Raw genomic sequence first — 17,510 nt, forward strand, 5'->3', positions numbered from 1 at the left:
ACCAAAACTAACCTGAGCACAACAAAGCCTCCACCCAAACAGAACACTCTCCCAACCAATCAGAGCACAGCCAACCCCCCATCCAATCAGAACACAGCCAAGCTCCCACCCAATCAGTTCATAGAAAAATGCCCAGCATGAATAAATGAGACGATACCTCCCACCTACCAGCCATTTGGAAACCCACCCTTATTGACAAATGAGTCCCTAACATAAAGAATGACACCAGACCCACACTCACGAAAACCACACAGGATGTCACCATCACACATCCACGCAAAAAACAAACCCAAACCCACACCGATGATGAGGCACGACCATAAACCAGAAGCCAGACCACAGCTGCATCATTAGCCACTTTAAACCCCTCCAATCCATGCATGAAGCAAACTGACACCCACCATGAAGATGAGGCATCACCACGAACGCAAAGCCAAACAACAGCAAAGCAGCTCACTATCTCAAATCCCCCTGCAACTCAAACTAACCTGAGCACAACAAAGCCCCCACCCAAACAGAACACTCCCCCATCAACTCAGAACACAGCCAACCCCCTATCCAGTCAGAGCACAGCCAATCCCCTAACCAATCAGAACACACCTCCACCCAAACAGAACACTCCCCCATCAAATCAGAACCAAGCTCCCACCCAATCAGTTCACACCCCCACTGGCAGTTAAAAGGAAGAAACAGCTACAATCACACATTGCTCCTAGAAGCACAAAGCCGAAAACACCAGCCTGAAGATGACGAATGGGACTTTGTCGAAATGTCGCCAAGACACTTCCAATTTTATGCGGGAGAAAACCCGAATGACCAAAGACCTATATACAAACACCCACGAAAACCTCAGAAAACAAATATATATATATATATATATCCACACACACATACATATATATAAATTAAAAGAAAAGCGAACACCAGGATAAAATAACCAGACCGTTTAATGCAAACAAGCCTGTAGATAAAAAGTCAGTAAGCTTTTGTTGGCCAAACTGCCGACGTCATCAGAGTTGGAATAAAAGGAGATCTGGGAGCCAATTTATGTAACTGCCTGCCTCTGCGCCTGGCTTCTTGAGCACATCATGGGCCCATTAACAGTGCTTGACCGTACTGCGTCAAGTTGCTCCGCACCTGGCAAATTGCCCATGGCCCCGATGGTTGTCTTCCAATCCTGAATCACTCTTGTGGCGCATGTACAAGCACCCTGGGGGCGGCTATCTAGCCGTGTCTGTGCTTCATCTCCCTCCCCTCCCATTTTAAAGCAATCCCGGGTGTTATTACTCAAATTGCAATGCAGGTATACCATTGGGCCATCATCTTCCCCACCCCCAAAGCTGCTGTTGTCTCACCCGTAATCCTCTCTCCCCAGTCCTGCGAGGAACAGCTGTTAAGGCATTCCTGCTCCCTCCCTCTTCCCCCTCCCTCCTGTTCCAAATCGCCTCTGCGCATCTGTATCCAGCTCACAGCCGTGGTGCACCATTGGTCTGTCACCTGTTCCCATGGAAGTCATAGCTGCCTCATCTGCAGCCCTGTCATTCCAATCACATGAAGGTCTGTCCCATTCCTGATCTCCCTCCCCTTTTGCCGGGTCGTCGTCTTCTCTGGGGATTGCTGCTGCTTCATTTATGCCTCTATCACCCCGATCCTGCAAAGGGCATGCTAAATGTATCTGTGAATCGCCCCGCTGCCTCTCCCATCTTCTGAGGGTCTGGTAAGCTGGTAGGAGGTCTATATGCCAGTTAATGGAGTTCTCATCGGAGAGGCAGGCTTCTTCTTCACCACGATGAACCCCCACCCGTGGAACTCGACAACAACTATGAAGAGTTTAGAATATCCAGTGTGAGGAGTTTACGGCCCGACGCTGTGGAGAACATTGATAGAGATCGGAAAAAGAAAAAAAAGGGGGGGAGGAGAAGAATGAAAGAATGGCACGATCGTCCAGGCACATGGTGAAAGGGAGGGAGATGGTGTTCTGCCTGGACCCTCCGTAGACAAGGAGTACCCCCACCAATGATCCAGCCCCCCCCAGGACGAACACCTTGAAATCACCCTGAAAATGAGCACAAGAGAGGAGAGTGAGAACGCGGGGATTCAGAATGTAGAGATCCGGAAACCTGGCATCTGCCTGAATGCTGCTCCTAGTAGCAATGGGGAAGAGCGTGTGATAGGGAGGAGGGGGGATGATGGATTGAGAGGCAGAGCAAGCACCCGATCATGCAGCAAACAAATGGAATGGTGGAAAACTGTCAACACAGAGAATGCCAGGACAGATGAGGAGGGCATAGATCCCCAAACGTGTAACACCCGTATGAAGGTTACTCATGACAGTGGAGGGGCGAGAAGAGAGGGTGTGGAGCAGGGATTGAGAAAAACATGGGGGGGCGCGTCTGTGATCCCAGAGAGGGCTGTAATACTGACAGAGGAGAAACAGATGCCCCCAGGGTGAAAAATGAAAAGAAAAAGGAGATGAGGGTCAATACTATGGAAGGAAATAAGGATAAAGGGGTTGTGGAGGAGATGAATGTTAGTAATGGAATGGTGAGAGGAATGATCCGGAAGAACAATAGAAGGAAGCGCAAGGAGAGTAATAAAGAAATATCTGGAACACAAATTAACCGGCCGCGACCAGTGACATGGTCAAGGAGCCGAGTGTAAATGTCAGCCAAACCCATTTAAGTCATCATTGTTTGGTCTTTGGTTGTTCGGGTTTTCTCCCGCGTAAAATTGGAAGTGTCTTGGCGACGTTTTGACGAAGTCCCATTCATCATCTTCGAGGAGCACGAAGCTGAAAGCACCAGCCTGAAGATGACGAATGGGACTTCGTCGAAACGTCGCCAAGACACTTCCAATTTTACGCGGGAGAAAACCCGAACAACCAAAGACCTACATATATATATATATATATATATATATATATATATATATATATATTGACAGTATTTGTGCAGCTGCTTCCAAAACTCCATTGACATAGGGAAGGGTCACCCAGGTGGTAGTTTTGTTATGTCATTGACCAGTCGTGGTTTTCATTGCCGGCAGCAGCGTCTGATAAAGTCTGCTGAGTAACCATGTTTTTGTGCACACTTGGTAAATGTGTGTCCATTCTTTGGACCTTTCTTCTATTGTGCTGCAATGTGTGTTGATAATGATAATAGTGACACACAAACCTAGCCAGACCCTGCACACAAGAATAATGCACCCCAAGGAACCCCTGCCTGAAGGCAATATGTCATCTGTGGTCTACCAAATCAATTGTAATGATTGCTCATGCAATTACATAGGAGAAACCCTTCGGACAAGGGTCCATGAGCATGAACTAGCTGTCAAGCGCAACTAACAGCAATCCCAGGTGTGGGCACATATGACTGAGCATAACCATACATTCAACTTTGCAGGGGCCAAAGTCATTGCCCATGATTCAACAAAAGGTGGCCACCTGCTGAAGGAAGCCTGGCTATCTAATCAACACTCTATTAACCGACACATTGAACTGTTGCCAGCTTACCAGGCATTGTGGCAACATGAATCAACACACAGGAGGCCAGAACAGATGAATCAATGATCACTTCTCTCCCTTATAAACAGGAGAGCGAAAGACCACGATCGCACACCAGTTGACGTATTGGTGCGGCAAGGGACTACTATGATTGGATGCACGGAAGAGCAGACCAGACTTACAAACTCCAGGAAAGGACATCGAACTAACACGACCAACAGTGCTGGGACAGCAGAGAGATTGCGAGCTAGAACAACAGCACTGCATGTGGGGGATACATCTAAGCAAGATAGTAATAATAATAATAATAATAATAATAATAATAATAATAATAATAATAATAATAATAATAATAATAATAATAATAATAGTAAAGTTGGAAGGACCTTGGAGGTCATCTAGTCCAACCCGCTGCTCGGGCAGGAAACCCTACACCATTTCGGACAAATGGCTGTCCAGTCTCTTCTTAAAAACTTCCAGTGTTGGAGCATTTAATGCTTCTGGAGGCAGGCTGTTCCACTGATTAATTGTTCTCACTGTCAGGAAGTTTCTCCTTAGTTCTAGGTTGCTTCTCTCCTTGATTAGTTTCCACCCGTTGCTTCTTGTCCTGCCTTCAGGTGCTTTGGAAAATAGCTTAATTCCCTCTTCTTTATGGCAGCCCCTGAGATATTGGAATACTGCTATCATGTACCCCCTTGTCCTTCTCTTCGTTAAACTAGACATACCCAATTCTAGCAACCGTTCCTTATATGTTTTAGCCTCCTGTCCCCTAATCATCTTTGTTGCTCTTCTCTGTACTCTTTCTAGAGTCTCAACATCTTTTTTACATCGTGGTGACCAAAACTGGATGCAGTATTCCAAGTGTGGCCTTACCAAGGCATTGAAGAGTGGTATTAATACTTCACGTGATCTTGATTCTATCCCTCTGTTAATGCAGCCTAACACTGTGTTGGCCTTTTTGGCAGCTGCAGCACACTGCTGGCTCATATTTAAGTGATTGTCTACTAGGACTGTCTTAAGTGATTGTCTACTAGTGGGGAGAATAGTCAGGTTGTGAAGTCAAATGACCGTGCTCTCTCTGTCTGTCTGTCTGTCTGTCTGTCTGTCTGTCTGTCTGTCTGTCTGTCTGTCTATCTATCTATCTATCTATCTATCTATCTATCTATCTATCTATCTATCTATACACATATATAATTAGAACATCTCTAGTACTTTTCAATAGGAAGACTCACAAATACTTTAGCTTTTGCTACGCTCTTATGCAATAAGAGCAATAGAACCTGGATTTTCCAAAAGTACATACACTCCCACTCTCTATCTTCCATGGCCAGGCTTCAAAGAAACATAGGAAATTTTTGTTTGAGAAACCTTCTAGTCTTAATTCATATGTTACGAGCATATTTCAGCATAAAACCTTTAAGAAGTTATTATTTATTTTCAGACTAATCAGTTTTTGAAAACAAATCCCTATTACACTTAGAAATCTTAATATTTTTAGATGAGCATTCTAATAGTAAGACTTGTTAACTGTTCTCAGTAAATTTATATAAAATTTCATTATTAATTTCTCATTCTGCTTATTAAACATAAGCATAAGTAATGGCATAGAAATCATTGCATGTCAGAAATACTAATGACTCCTAGCATTTATTTTATATGGAACTAAACTGATCATGACACATGTCACTGATACATTTCAGCTCTTTTCTAGGCTTGTATATATCAGTTTCAGATTATTATTAAACAAGAAACTAATACTCCTGTTTTTCCCCGCAGAAATATTTGGTAAGTAGAAGATTCTGGATTTTGCTTGTTTGAACCACCTTAATAAAATATGCCTATTTGTTACTTTGTAATATTTATTTCAAACAATAAGAACTCTGAAGAAATAGTAAGCTCAACATATCTATTATTCTAATCTACATATTACTAAACTGCAGAGAAAAGAAATTACCAATTTTTAACAAACATATCCTTTAGGAACTAGTGTTTACATGCTGTGACTCCTAAAAAATACTATTTTTTTTTCAATACTGGAAATACAAATCTGTATTCATGTTTAAAAGCATGACTGTGATGTGTTCCTACAGTGGCTTTCTTTCTCTTTATATGAATATGTAAATTTCTAATTCAATTCAATTCAACTTTCTGAAATGACAAAAAGTGGCTTCTATGACTCTTACCCATTTATCCAACATATAAATATGATTTTAATTCTATTCCAGCAATGCGGGCTGGGGGAAGGATCAAAATGGGAAATCGCAAGCCCTTTTCTCATTTTTTTCTCATTTTTTTTTTGGTACCTGCTAATTTCAGTTTTGACCTTGTATATTCAGTGCAAAAGTCAGAATTTCCCTTTGGTTAGTAATGTATTGTTGAAGCAATAAAAGCAATCAGAACCCAAATCTCACCAGCCATTTGACACTAGCTGTTTCCAGTATTGTATTAATATTGTTTTAGAAATAATTATACATTTAAACTATAAGAATAAGCATAAATAAAATAATTATAAATATAAATAAACAACTGCAGAATATGGGTATCCAGGGAGGGGTAGCACCTCTGACTGAGGGGCCTACTATGCCTTTCTTATGGCTGCTTGTTCACCTTTGGTCCCCATCAACTCAACCTCCAAGTTGCTGTAACATGTGCAGCAGCCACACCCTAGTAAACCATCTCAGCAGACAGATCAAGTCAGGTGAGCTAATGGGTCTCTGACTCTCAGTGAGATAGGTGTTTTGTCTATCCTGGCATATAAAATCTGGCCCTGGGTGATTGAGCATAGTAGACTGATCAATAGTCCAACAGTCAAGAAAGCAGGCCTAGCAAGTGTAGTGGAACACTCTGAGAACAAGTCACATTGATGTCCTGGTCAAGACCTGAAAAAACTGTACTCATAGCAGCCAAATTTCACCATATCATGTTGACATTGTTACATTCAGTGAAACTTGGCTGGAGATGAGGATTCATTATAAGAATCAATGAGAAGATGTATTTTTTTATATATATAAAGGGAAGCCACAGACTAACAGAACTCAGAGAGTAGATTTGCAATCAAAACTGCTCTGCTGAAGACATTTCTACTTTACCTATTAGAGCAAATGAATGCATTATGAAGTTCTACTTTCTTCTTTGCAAGTCCAAATATATCACTATTGTCTGTCCATATACAGATAGACAGTTACAGCTGAGATGGAGTTCTTGGGAATTATGGAATAGGAAAATTAAATAGCAACAGACTGCTGCTTTTGAGAAAATGTGTGGAGCACAACCAGGCATCACTAACACATATAAATACAAAACTACCTGAATGCATTCTAGGTGCAAATATTGGATCTACTAGATTATGCCACAGTGCTATCTTATAGATGTCACCATCAGTTATGCCGTGCAAGGTACTTGTTGCTGGCTAGATCACAGGCTGGTTGAGTTGGTCTTCAACCTACATAGCCCCTTTACTTTGTAAGTAATCAAGGATTATCAGGAAGTCATTCAAAATCAGCAGACTACAAAATCCAGGCCACATGCAATGCTACCAAGGTGAACTTAATGAAAAACTTTCTGGCAATTTATGGCTGATAGGAACCTGTTCTGAAAAGTGCATGCAGTTTAAAGATATTAAGCAGACTGCAACAACTGTACTCAGACTGAAAACCTGGGCTCATCAAGATGAAAACTACAAAACCAGAAGATTGTTATGCTGTTCTGCCCGACTATCAGCCGAACAAGACTGAAGTACTTACCAGCCCATGCCAAATACTAAGCCTGTATAACCAAAAATCACTGTTGATGACACCCAGCTGACAAATGTAAATAGCTTCAAATCCCTGGAAGCATCATATCAGACAATGGGTGAAGAATTTGATAAGGAAGGTCAGCCAGACTCTGGGGCACTGGTATACTAGAGCACTCAATCAATACAACATTTGTACCTCCACAAAACTGAAAGTCTACTGAGCCTTGGTTATCCCTTCTCTCCTATATGGATGTGAGTCCTAGACTCTGCATTGAAGGCACATCAAACAAGTAGAGAAATTTCACATGTGAACTCTCCACTTCATCCTCAGCATTCATTGGCATGACGGTATCTCCAACTGGAGGTCTTGGGTTGCACAGAGTCCACTAGCACTGAATCCTTGATTATTAAAGTCCTGATGAGATTGGTGAGACACGTCATCACAATGGATAACTGTTGGACACTTTGCTGCTCTATATTGTACTGGAATCTGGGAAGAGACCTTGAGGACAACCACAAAAGAAACTATGAAAGAACCCCTATGGCACTGTAATATCTAGCGAAGGAAACTAGAAGATGTACCTGCTGGTAAGCCCAATGCTAAGAAGCCTCTACCACCTTGGAAGACAGATGCCACCAAAAACTGATAGAAAACCATGCATGGCAACATAGAATAACATCAATAGTTACTACAACAATAGACTTTCAGGGCCCCAGTTGTGCCAGACTCTGCACTTTTGTATACGTGATTAATTAATTATGTGATTAATATTTATATGTTACTTATATGTAAGGATGCAAGTTTATACATATGTTGTATATACTATGTTAAATGTGTATTATGTATGTGTACACAGTAAAAAAAATAACAATATCTATACACAGTGTCAATGCTGCTAACATCGGATGTTCTTGCTTTGACAACAGTTGGAAATGTACCCATCTTTTCCCTTTCACTTTTAGAGTTAGATGATGCTGGGAGGCAGATGTGGATGAGAGTGCAGTTAGTCATAACAACAATCCCTTAAAGCTAATTGGGGAATGTGATTTATGACTGTTAATTGGAAGAGGGAATTGTGCTTTGCTACTTTGTGTGTGTCTGTGTGTGTGGGGAATTCAGTTTTTGGCTTTAACTATGAAGTGTCAATATTTTGTTTCTTGAATAAAAAATTCTTTAAGGTAAACAATGCCTCGAAGTTCTTTTAAACAGTTTCATCTGTCGGAACCATGACACACAATTGAACTTCTCAGCAATGTGTCTTGTTCAAAGGACTATCATATATATATATATATATATATATATATATATATATATATATATATATATATATATATATATATATATATATTCTGAGGTTTTCGCGGGTATTTGTATGTAGGTCTTTGGTTGTTCGGGTTTTCTCCCACGTAAAATTGGAAGTGTCTTGGCGACGTTTCGACGAAGTCCCATTCGTCATCTTCAGGCTGGTGCTTTCAGCTTCGTGCCTCGAGCAGCAATGTGTGGTCTTAGCTGTTTCTTCCTTTTAACTGCCAGTGGGGGTATGAACTGATTGGGTGGGAGCTTGGCTGTGTTCTGATTGGGTGGAGGTGTGTTCTGATTGGTTAGGGGCGTGGCTGTGCTCTGATTGGCTGGGGGGTTGGCTGTGCTCTGATTGGCTGGGGGGTTGGCTGTGCTCTGATTGGCTGGGGGGTTGGCTGTGCTCTGATTGGCTGGGGGAGTGTTCTGTTTGGTTGTGCTCAGGTTAGTCTGAGTTGCAGAGGGATTCAAGATTTTGGGCTGCCCTGCCATTCCTTGGCTTCGCGTTCGTGGTCGTGCTTCCTCTTCATGGAGGGTGTCAGTTTGCTTCATGTATGGATTGGGGGGGTTTAAAGTGGCTAATGATGCAGCTGTGGTCTGGCTTCTGGTTTGTGGTCGTGCCTCATAGTCAGTGTGGCTTTGGGTTTGTTTTTTGCGTGGATGTTTGGTGGTGACCTCCTGTGTGGTTTTTGTGAGTGTGGGTCTGGTATCATTGATACCAGACCCACACTCACAAAAACCACACAGGAGGTCACCACCACACATCCACGCAAAAAACAAACCCAAAGCCACACTGACTATGAGGCACGACCACAAACCAGAAGCCAGACCACAGCTGCATCATTAGCCACTTTAAACCCCCCCAATCCATACATGAAGCAAACTGACACCCTCCATGAAGAGGAAGCACGACCACGAACGCGAAGCCAAGGAATGGCAGGGCAGCCCAAAATCTTGAATCCCTCTGCAACTCAGACTAACCTGAGCACAACCAAACAGAACACTCCCCCAGCCAATCAGAGCACAGCCACCCTCCCAGCCACACAGCCAACCCCCAGCAGGCACAGCCATCAGAGCACAGCCACGCCCCTAACCAATCAGAACACACCTCCACCCAATCAGAACACAGCCAAGCTCCCAACCAATCAGTTCATACCCCCACTGGCAGTTAAAAGAAGAAACAGCTAAGACCACACATTGTGCTGCTCGAGGAAGCACAGAAAGCAAACCTAGCTTGAAGAACAACCGATTATATGGGATATATATCGTCGTTAAACGTCAGCCCAAGGTGACACTCAACACCAGCCTGAAGATGACGAATGTGACTTCGTCGAAAGAAGACACTTCCAATTTTACGCGAAAACCCGAAAAGAAAGACATATATATATATATATATATATATATATATATATATATATATATATATATATATATATATATATATTAATACAACTATGAAAATCTTATAGGCAATTTTTGTAAACCAAATGAGAGTTTTGGTCAGCAATTCTGTGTCCAATACTTGGGGAGAAAACCAACAGTTGGGAAGAAAACCAACAGTTAGGAAGAGAAAAGTGGAGTTAGGAAAAGCAAGGTAAACTTGAAAAAGAAAAAAAAAGGTGCTACTAAAAGAATAAAAAGACCAACAGGATCAGGTTTAGTGAAAATATGCTCACATAGCCTAAGTTTTTTTTAATAGGAAACCAAATTTCTTAATTATTGATTAGAACATTTAGATGATGTCAGAGCTCCATTAACCTGGTTGATTTCATTGACTGCTCTCCAAAGTACTTAACTATAATAAATAGCATCACAACAAAACAGCAATAAAAATCATTAAAGCATAAGATTCATAATTTACTACACAGCCTAGCTTTTCATACTTGCTGTGCAGACCACTGATTGCAATTTATTTCACCCATTTATGGATGTCACATCAAGGCATGCACTAGATTATTAATCAGATATTCTATCCATCAACAGTCTTGACTGGCAAAAACAGGCCATTGCTATCAGAGATAGATGTTTAATTTAACTTTAATTTTTAAGAAATGGGTTGTTTGTCACTGAGTATATTGGCATTTTTCAATTTAAACCACCAGATATTGACAAGTATCTTGTAGTTACAAGCAGCAGATCTTGATGCAAGCAACTGAAAAGCAAATAATACTGCTAATGTACAGCCATTTGAAAAGCAAACAGTGCCCTATTCTTGACTGCATGATAATTTTTGGAGAAGAGAAAAGAAAAGAAAAGAAAAGAATTGGGAAGAACTGGCCATTTCTTGGATTTTCTTTGAGAGGATTTGGGACTAGCCACCTATGGATACAGATCAGCCAACTATTTGTAATATTAGAATTACAGGCTCAATTATGTCACTCATGGAATGATGTGGAAGGGAAAAACAGAGATAGTTGACTGTATTTTAAAAGTCAGAGGCAATTCATTATAATATTCCTGAATCATACACTTGACATCCTATAGCCACTGAAGGCACAGATACAATTTTAAATTGAGATAATGCAAAATGTCAAAATATGAAACCTGGATGTAGAAAAATCAACTGTTGCTTATTAAATGTGTTATGCTGGTTTGCATACATTAAAATGCATGTGGGCATTAAGTATGCATGTTTCTATAAAACAAAATCAGAATAATAAAATAAAAATGGTTGGCAATTCCTAACTGAATGAGGCAAAACTCACCTATGTGATCCCTATAGGCAAAATATTGTAGCATAATAGAAACTATAGTGGAATAATGGGTATAAAGTGACCTAGAACAAAATATAATACACAGTGTAATTACTGAATCAAAACAACCGTCCCACTTATAACGCAAATAACACAAAATGCTTGTGACGATTGCTGCTTAAAGTGTTCTTTCTTTAAAAAGGGTTGGTGAGGTGGATGTCCTTTGTTTAGGATTGAGTTTTTTATTTCATTTTTGTAAAATTTCTCTTTTATTCACAGAACTTTACAGCTTTAGTATTGGGCCAGCTCATCTCTCATGTATAGTTCTCCTCTGTGTTTCCATCATTTATTTCATTCCCTTACTAAAAAATACATTGCAGATGAAGGATGGAATATCTGTATGATCTTTTGAATACCGTATTTTTCCGTCTATAAGACGCACCCTTGTATAAGACACTCTGGCATGCAAGTTCCAAGCTTACAGCAAACAAAGTCAGCACTGGGAGTAACCACCTCCCAGCACTCTAAATAGATGCCTCCCGGCCAGCCCCACCCCCCATCCACCTAACCAGCATCCAGCACGATGAGCATGCATAGTCAGTTCACAGCAGCAGCCTTCCGACCCTGGTAAACAAACCAGCGTGAGCACCGGCATGGCAGCAAGGCAAGGGAAGCAAAGGCAGGTTTTAAACTTCCTGCCGTTTCTTTGTGCTGATCAGCTGAGCCGGCAAATCCAAAAATTCGGCCAGCCAATGATCTTGCCTCCTCCCCTTCCCATTAGTGGCAAGCCCACAGGGGCTTGACATCTGCACCAGGCGGCATGGCACAGCATATAAAGAACCTACACAGGCATGCTACGGAGGTTACCATTATTTTTTTGTGTATAAGATGCTGCACTTGATAAGACACACCTGATTTTTGAACAGGGTATTTGCAGGAAAAAATAGTGTCTTATACATGGAAAAACATGGTAAGTAGCACTCACAGGTGTCTATCTGGAAGGATTTGATATCTTGAAGAATCATAGTGATTGGCTAGGTTTTTTTTTTTTTTTTTTTGCTTTATCCTGGCCTTGTGCAACATTTATTTATTTATATCCCACATTTATTCTTTTTATAAATAACTGCAGGACAATAATTCTTCAGCTACATCTGACTGGCAAAATAGGGTTCATTTGAAATATTGAGATTTCTGGATTAATCAGTTTCAGGGGAGAGTAACTAGGGACAAGCTGACATTTATTAGCAAAATACAGGCAAAATACATCTGATGGGAGGAAAGACTTTTGAGAAGTCAATTTCAATTGAATCATGGTCCTCTCAGATAGAAATAAGAAATATTCATTTACATTTTTAAGATCCGGGCTCTCCTTTCAACATTTTTTAAAGTTAATTGATTGATTATATGCCATCAAATAATTTTAGGATAAGGATTACATGGTGTAACATGCCCTCTTGTGGCTGTTGGTGTTACTATTATTTTTAAAACATTTTCCTTTCTCACAAATTATTAGTTAGTTGTACAATTGTCACCATTGTAGCACAAATTGAATGTGAGTAACTGGCTACATACATGAGATGAACTAAAATCTCTCATATATCTCTTCCTGCTTCATGATCTGATTTAGAAATGCATTTTATGATTAATCATAATCACAAAGGTGTTCTTTCAAAGGTAAGATTTGTACGCTCCTTCTTTATATAGTGGACTGAGGGAAATAAAAAAGTATGTGTCATGTTGACAGAAAATACAAGTGACTTCTGCTTTTCCTAATCTAACCTTGTATTGGGGAGCTGTATAGCTTAATTCTGTCATTTGCTGAACCTATGTGTTGCCTGCCCATAAAATGAATTTGGTTAAGTAACGTGCAGCATAAAGCTTGGAATTTGGTTGAAGGGCTGATGCACCAATTCTTAATATAAATTTCCCCCGCTTGGTAACTTTCAAATGAATTGGGAAATAAGATCCAGAATTCAATTACCATATCTAGGTTGCAAAAAGCCATATAATTGTTACAGCTATATCACCACTAAATAGTAGCAAATATTTTTTTCTGTACTAGTTGTGGCCAGTTAGTGGTTGCATAGATTTTTGCAGCTCAGAAATAATAGTGAGGCAAGAATTTTGGAAATTGTGGTTCTAAAACAGCAGGAGCAAGTCAAGTTTATTTATTTGTCATAGCTGCTCACAATCATGTGACTCTGGGTGGCTTAGAAAGAAGTTGAGGAATATTCTATATCCATGTACATTTCCTAACTTGATAAACTTCATGAACCTCAGTAATGAACGTTTTTTTTAAAAAAAAAACCTGATAAATTAATAAATAATTAATTTCTTTGTCTCAAGAGTAGCCCACCAATCAATTGATTAAGTAATAAAATTGTGCATGCTATGAACATTATTGAACATTATTAGGAAGAAATGCTGCAGACAATGTACTAGTACGGGACCTTTTTGCTATTCTTTAAAGCAGTCCTGCTTTTTCAGACTTCTTTGTAAACTGAACAAAATTTATGGTACATTAATAGCAGCATTAACTTTAATGAATTGACCCTTTGTAGAAATGTGAGAAAAATCAGACTGCTTTAATGAACAGCTGAGATCTGCTGTACTCAGGTTTGCACAAAGCCCAAACTACTTCCTTTCCATAATGTTCAAATGCTGTACAACTCTGCTAACAAAAATCCACTGAACGGTGTTTATTAGTATTGCTAAATTACAAGACTGCTTAATATTATTAAATCAGAATACATCCACAGAATAATATGGCAAATAGAAATAGTTTAATAGAAATAGATTTGCCCAACATTCTTTTGCATCTGTTCCATTTATATGTAGCTTCATCTTTCTTCCAATCTGTCTCATCTAATGCATGCTGTTAGCTTGCTTTTATTCCAGGAAAATTCCCTTCTATTTCTCAATCTTGATTATCTTAGCAAACTGATAACCCTTTTTACTAGGACAGCTTTCCACTAAACTTCAAATCTCTTTTCTCCTGCTTTCTCTCATATGTCCTTTCATCTAGATTGCAGTAATTGCCTTCTCTCCATATTTCCACTTTAAAACTATGTCAGTGGTGGAACTTCATCATGAACCTAATTATACAGGGATTTCTTGATCTTTTGAAATCTTGTAGGATAAAAGGACATTTAGTTGACTTTTCTGCTTCCTACACATGTTTTTAGAATCACAGTCATATAAAAATATGCATTGGGGAAACATTCTTATGACTGCAAAGACAGGCACTTTCCTACCCACCAGTTTTAGTCTCCAATTCTCCCAAAACATTTGACTTGCTTGCGGCTGGAAATAGAAACAAGGCAAAGTTGGGATGAGGCAAGAGTTCAGAAGCATAACACTTTTAAAAGCAGGGAAAACAAATCTGGCAACTTTGTTTTTTAAAACAAATTAACTAAAAACATTCAGGTTGGATTTGGTGGTCAGTGTCAAGTTGCGAAGAATGCTTACACTGCTGTGTCCATTACTGCTTCTTAACTTGTCTACAGACTTGGGGGAGGGGAATGGAATGCAGACTTCAGACATCAGACTGCCAAGCTGTGAGAAACAAGGTCATCCCAGAACTGTTTACTGAAAACTGAAACACTCTCTCGTAACAATTGTATGAGACCTTATTGAATAACGTGACCTGTACTAATAGAGAGAGGGAAGAAGATTCTATACTTTAATATACTGATTTTGGCACCAGTTAACCAGAGCTGGTTTTCTATTCAACTGTGCCAAAATGGTGTGCTCAATAACATTTTGCATTAAAGTCTCAGCTGTGCTTACTTTGTTGGGATCATCAGTCGGAAACTTGACAGTAAATTTTTCTGCAAAATTGAATGGTGGTAGGCTAGAGAAACAGCTGCATTTCATCTTTGGTACATCTTCATAACATGCAGATGGCACACATCCTTCCTGAAATAATGCAATGGTCTCTGAGAATGTCCTTGACAGACTGCAGATAGTGGTGGTGGTGGTGGAGGAGGAGGAGAAGAAGGAGATCTGCAGACTATGCAACAGTAAAATAAGAGTCAGCTGAGTCTGCAGAAGGAACGAAGGAGTGGCAAATGTCTCAGAAGGTATCAGCAGAAGGTGGTTTTTTGGACTGTAAAAGTGACAGGGGACAGTTGTACGGTCAGACTTGCAAGATTCTGGTACCATCACCTTACAATAATGTTGATATTCATGGTTGATGCTTCTTGTCTGCACTACCTTGAAGGTCTGGCAGATAAGGAAACAGATTTACCTGAACAACATGCCTTGAAGCCTCATCTAATAACCCATTGTTGAAAAAGGCTTTCAGTGGTTCCACTAGTTGTCTGAGAGATTCCTGGGTATGTGCTGTGTGTACACAGACATTTTTCATCTGCCAGACCTTCCAGATTTGGTGCTTAAAATAATAGAAGGAAACCAATATAAGAACACCACTTTTAGAAGCAGAGACTGGGCAGGGCTACTTTACAAAGCAACTTCAGGAAGATCTTCATGTGAACCTTCATCAGGGTTCAATGAAACCTTTGAAGATTTGTGTCCTATTAAAAAGCTTGGAGTTCATATAGTGGGAGAAAAGCAGCATATATTCAAATCTCATCACGTTCTAAACTGCAAATTACAAAATAAAAGTATTGTGATTTGAACTGACCTGCAGGCAAACAAGGACTGTCTCCTCCCATCAGTTCAGATTGCCTTATGCAAATACAGTATGGCAGTGCTGTGCTAAATCTCAATTGGCACAAATACCCAATGTGAAGAGGTCAAGTTAAAGGAAAGTGTCTTTAACAGGAAGAGAGAATTCTCAAAGGGAATAGCAAAAGCTAATTTTTTTTTATTGTAGCACTCTGATGGTGTTTCCACCCTTAAGATGTACTTGCAGCAGAGAAAGAGGACTAGATCTTAAATAAAATGCAAGGTAGAGAAAAAGAGTCTACGAATTAGAACAAATATTTCTAAGGTAATCTGAACATTTTTCCTTTCATAATGTATGTATCTTTGTGTTTTGTTCCTTTTGTGTTTTTTGTTATTATTTTAAAAACAATAAACATAATTTAAAAAGGCAATCTGAACTTGTTTAATGTTTAAGAATCCTGTCTAATGAAAAATCAGGCAGTTTTAGCCTGATTGTACATCTGCCCATCTTCTATATCTGTCTCGCTTCAATACTGTGTTATTACAGCATTAATACACAAGAAAACTACAGGACTAAACTACTGAATGAAAGAGAACTGCAGGGGGTGCTAGAACCCTAGCTAAAACAGCATAGCTGAATTCTATTGTTAGCTTTGGATATGAAATTTTTTGGAAATACATAGCTCTAGCTACTTCCTGGTATATCTGGAATGTTTATGACCTTCTCTAGGCCGAGAAAAGACCTTTCTTAATTTGTTTGCCATTCCTATGATTACTGTATCTCTGGAACAAGAAGAAATGTCACAAGAAAGGAGATTACTTATTTGATGCAAGACACCCCATTAAGTAACTATTGTATACTTCAGTTGGTGGCAATGATGCTCTGGATCTTTTACCTTACCTGTTGTTGCATGCTTCTAAATGGCCACATTAAAAATTCAATGGGAAAAGGGAACTTTGTGACCTCTGGATTCACGTTTTTTCCACAATTCAATTCAAAACAATTCAGCAAAACAATTCAGGCATTGCGTATGTCTAGTCTAGTGAAAAGAAGGACTAGGAGTGACATGATAGCAATGTTCCAATAGTTGAGAGGCTGCCACAAAGAAGATGGGGGGTCAACCTATTTTCCAAAGCACCTGAAGACAGGACAAGAAACAATGGATGGAAACTAATCAAGGAGAGATTCAACGTAGAACCAAGGAGAAATTTCCTAACAGTAAAAACAATTAACCAGTGGAACAGCTTACCTTCGGTAGGTGCGGGTGCCCCATCACTGGAGGCTTTCAAGAAGAGACTGGACAACTATTTTTCTGAAATGGTATAGGCTCTCCTGTTCATATAGGGGGTTGGACTGGGTGACCTCCAAGATCCCTTCCAATTCTGTTATTTTGAGATATTCTGAGATATCCAGAGATATTCTGAGGATCTACCAGCATATCCAATGACAAAGTGAAGTGGAAATTGTAGTTCAAAACATATATCACTTATCTGATTTTGAATGCCTCCTCTAGGCATTCAATGCAAAGGAAAACATGTACTTGAATAATGAGCATTGCCGCCCCAATAGATATTCCACCTTCATATCGTTCCCAATACTCTTGAAGAAGAATTTGCGTTTCTCCCAGGCTGTTCACCATGTGAAATTTAAAA

This window comes from Crotalus tigris, unplaced genomic scaffold (assembly GCF_016545835.1).
Source record: "Crotalus tigris isolate CLP2741 ecotype Arizona unplaced genomic scaffold, ASM1654583v1 scf7180000023618.1514416, whole genome shotgun sequence".
NCBI classification, from domain to species: Eukaryota; Metazoa; Chordata; class Lepidosauria; order Squamata; family Viperidae; genus Crotalus; species Crotalus tigris.